This window comes from Elaeis guineensis, chromosome 16, assembly GCF_000442705.2.
Source record: "Elaeis guineensis isolate ETL-2024a chromosome 16, EG11, whole genome shotgun sequence".
Taxonomy (NCBI): Eukaryota; Viridiplantae; Streptophyta; class Magnoliopsida; order Arecales; family Arecaceae; genus Elaeis; species Elaeis guineensis.
In genome coordinates, this window is record NC_026008.2 from 19724227 (window position 1) to 19728855 (window position 4629).

Below are 4629 nucleotides of genomic sequence, written 5' to 3' on the forward strand. Positions count from 1 at the left end.
TGAGTCAGGTCGAATCCACAGAGAAAGTAGGATTTTGATTTGAAATCTTTGATTTTACAAAAAAATAAAATTTTGGAGAAAGCAATTTAAGTCAGAAAATAAAAATTAAAAGTACGAAAAATAAATCGGATACTAAGATCTACTAACTAGATCCTAGCATCTACTTGCAATAAAAATAAATAATAAAAATTTAAAATGTATAAAAATAAATTGGTACTAAGATCTGCTAATTAGATCCTAGCATCTACGTACAAAAAATAAAAGACAGGAATTTAAAGTGTAGGAAAATAAATTTTGCATTAATTGAAATTGAAATTCAAGTACAAGAAATTTAAAAGAAGTAATAAAATAAAATAAAAATAAAACTATAACAAGGATCTGAAGTTGATCAGCCAAGCCTCATCGAAAAGATGATTGATGACCTCTCCATCTTCCATCGTACTCCGTAGAGCGAACCGACTTTTCTCCTTCTTTTTCTTGGGTCCCTAAAACTATTTTATTTTTTTTATTTTTTTATACTTTCTACTCAATTTTTCTGCTCCCAAAGCTTATTCCCGGATCCTCTATTTATAGATGAATCTTTCATAATTTTTTGGTAGGAAAAGGAGTCCTAAAACCCTTAGAAATCGTATTAATTTCTTTAGAAATATTTCTGGCTGTCGAATCAGCTTCGGACCATCCAGATCTACTCAAAAATCAGAGTTATAATCCTTATCAGGGTCGAATCAAATGTCAGCCATTGGATCTGGGTTCTGATAAAGTTCTGGCTGTCAGATCGCGCAAAAGAATCCTATTCAAAGTCGGAAATGATAACAGCCGTTGGATCGCGTGATGGATTACTTCTGGATCATCGGATCGCACAAAAGAGTCCTATTCAAAGTCGGCAACGAGTCTGAACCGTCGGATCTGGGTCTGATTGAATCTCATCCGTTGGATCGTGCTTAGATCTTTCTCTCGCTGTGAGCCATGCCTGTGGACCACGTAACTATTCCTGTGGACCGCGCCCTGGCTCTATGGACCGACCGATCGGTCCACCGTGCATCGGAGGTAATATTTTTTATTTTTTAAGGTATTTAACTCCATTTTTGCTTTGATTTTCATCTGAAAAATTGAAAAAAATATGCATTAAATTTTTCAAAAATTTTTCTTCATTTTGGTGCTTAAATTTCTCAATTAAATTAACATCTATTTTTTTATAAATATATCTAATTTCATATTTTTTTTCAAAATCACTTATTTTTTAAGAAAATTCAATAAATTCATGAAATTAATATTTTTAAGAAGATGTTAGCACTATAAATTACCAAAAATATCTATAATAAATATAAAAATATATCATTTATCACACTCTCCAACTTAAACTTTGCTCGTCCTCGAGTAAAGAAAGAATTTAGAATTAAGTACCGTTTAACTTAAAGTTTCGAATTTCACCAAACAATTTTCAAAAGACCATTGATATTCAGTAGAGTGTAAATGAGGTATGTCATTGGGGTATTAATACTAATCAATATGAGAGTTAAACTAAGAACACTAAATTTTTTTTTGAACTTTTTCAAATTATCCCTACCTTTATCTCCAAATCATTCACCTTTATATGGATAAGTATATTGTTACTTCCGTCTTTCATTTATTAATTGATTTTTTTTCTCTCTCTCTCTCTTTTTTTTTAACATTGTACTGCTATTGAGTGTCTTAACCCTTTAAGTTTTCTGTTTGACCCATGTAGCAAGTTTTCAGTCAATGACTCCCAAACCAGATGGCTTTAGGGCACTAGATATAAAATACCCCTCAAACCTACTTGCTCGAATCAAACAGGCTACGAGTTAAAACTAGCTTTACAACAAAGTTTCTTTGCCCTTCATACCTTTTGACGTGAAACTCAATGCTTGCTTTGGCAAAGAGGCCCGGTTACTCAGCATGAAGTACTTGAAATTTTTTTTTTTTTTAAGTAACTATATGAAGAAACATATAGTTACTTTACACAAGCCCATAAGAAGTAAACTCTTCTTTGATGCTAGTAAAAAAATATAAAAATACTCAATGAAAATTATTTAAGTTCTAAATTTAACTTTTTATTGAGTTTTCTTAATATTTGATCCCTCAATATCTCACAAACTCTCTGATCTGTACATCAATTTTCTTTTAAAAATACTTAGTTTAACTCGATTCTTAAGTGTAATCAGATGCTTAAATACTAAATACTAACTTACTTGAAGACTTAAAAAATTTTATTCTTCCCTCCAACTTAATCAACATTGTCCTCAATGGAGTAGGAAATATGAACAGTGCATGTATAGAGAAAGAAAAGGAGAGATATCACTTGATCCATAAGTCTTTTTAAAACTGATTCTCCCCCCAACTTAGCCAAGATTATTTTCAGATCCCTACAAAAGACACAAAGCAAGACTCGATTATCCTAAATAAAATGCAAAAGAAAGCAAAGACAAAAGCAAAAATTGAAAACTTGAAAACTGGGTTGCCTCCCGGAAGCGCTAAGTTTATCATCTTCAGCCAGACCATCCTGATTCTCTATCCTGTGTCAAATATTGGATTGACAAATTTTAATGGTTTTGGATTGCCAATCTCAGAAAGATGGCCTATAATAAATTTCAGTAGTTTGTTGCCAATCTTCAAAAAGTATTTCACATCCTCATTTTTAATTTTAAAAAGATAATTCATAAACCCATTTACGGACCCTTGTTTGTTAAGAATTTCTTCTATTTGTTTTTCTATAATGCTCATAAATTGAGTTTTTGAGTTAGAAGTTGAGTTTGACGCAATGAATACTGGAAGGATGTCACTTAATTCAAAATATGTATACTCAGATGTGACCAAGGGTAATTTCAATTTTGGAGGAGATGATGATTCTAAAGTGAAAGAACCGACTTCTGGGGCTGAAGGAAATGGAACTTTTGGTGAATGTATCTTGAGTAACTCATCCACTCTTTTCTCGTTATCACTTAGATCAATATCAATACTGGGCTCAAGTTCTTCTATTGGGCTCATCTCAATACTAATCTTTTCTTCTAAATTTTCTTTTTGGCTAGCATCAGTACTAGCCTCACTCACTTGATCTTGGTATGGGTTCTTAAGAATCCTACCACTTCTAAGTTCAGTAATTGCTTTGGCATTTTCAAATTGAGGATTCTTAGATGGGACATTGGATTGATGACTAGGTCCAGGTGGTTAATGAGTAGATGGGTTGTTCCTAGGATTTGGTACTGGTTGGCTTGAAAGTTGACCTGGTTCTCTCCTCATGGTAGACTCAGCTAATTGTCCTGTTTGTGCTTCTAGCCTAGCGATAGATTGTTGTTGGGTCATGATCAATTGTTGTAGTTGGTTTAATCTATCATCAGCTAGATTAGTCTGTTGAGGAGGTAGGTATGGTGGCTGATTTTGATATGGTGGCTGGATAGATTGACTGGGCTGACCTCTATTGTAGGCATAATTTTGATATGGAGGCCTACTCTGAAAATTTTACATAGGAGAAAATTGAGTCTGAGCCTAAGTCTGTTGGGGTCTCTAAGAAAAATTAGGGTGGTTCCTCCAGTCTGAATTATATGTGTTAGAGAATGGATCATTGACAGGTTTGGAGTAACCTTGGACAGCTTGAACTTGTTCTTGAATGATAGGTGAAAACTGTGCAGCCATGGAATATTCGCTCACATGATGGGCCGGGCTAGCACAGATAGAACAAATCTCTTGATAATTAGGTGGTGGTGTGTATTGTGCAGGAGATTGTTGACCTAATGCTAGGAACTGATCAAATTTCTGGGCAAGAAGGTCGACTTTATCTAATCTTTGGGCTATTAGGTTCAGATCGGCCTTAGGACTAGAGTTTATTTGCTTGATCTCAAAAATTCCTGCCCGCTTTTGGTGAGGAATTGATATTTCGTAGGAGGATAATGAAGCATGATTGATTGAATTTTCACTCAAAGTTTTAAATAAAGTGTAGGCTTCATCCTCACTTTTACTCATGAATGCACCCCCACAAGATACATCTACCATCTGTCTGTATTGGTCACCTAAACCCTCATAAAAAGCTTGAACAATTTGCCACTTAGATAGACTATGGTGTGGGCATTTTGTAAGAAGTTCCTTAAGTCTCTCCCATGATTCATGAATTTGTTCTCCTGGAAGCTGAGCAAATCCAGTGATGGCTCGCCTCATGTTGTTGGTTCGACCTATGGGATAAAATTTCTTAAGAAACTCATGCTGCATTTCAGCCCATATTCAGATTGGTCTCTCTATGGTGCCAAGCCAGTACTTGGCTTTGTCTTTAAGTGAGAAGGGGAATAAGATCAATCTAAGTGCATCATTAGTAAAATTTTGAATTTTCATCGTGGAACAAATTTTTAAGAACTCATCCAGATGCTTGTAAGGATTTTTATTAATATTTTCATAGAAAGACGGGAGCATCTAGATTGTAGTCGACTTGATCTCATAGTGGCTTGCAGGGATATCAGGTAAGTGGATACAAGTCGATGGGTTATAGGTGGAAGGAATAAAATATTCCTTCATCTACCTAGGTGGTTCTCTAGGATTTCTAGCCATTTGATTATCATGTTTAGCATGGATCAGTCGTTCAATTTCAGAATTAGGTTCAACTAGGTCAGAAAAAATTATACC

General features: G+C 34.4%; 1 non-coding gene across 1 annotated transcript; it reads left to right on the forward strand.

The window, feature by feature from the left end:
- The first annotated feature begins 4066 nt into the window (after positions 1-4066).
- LOC140854428 (small nucleolar RNA R71) lies at positions 4067-4173 on the forward strand. The gene has a single exon (XR_012137643.1). It is a non-coding gene; the product is annotated as a small nucleolar RNA R71 (small nucleolar RNA).
- Positions 4174-4629: the final 456 nt, after the last annotated feature.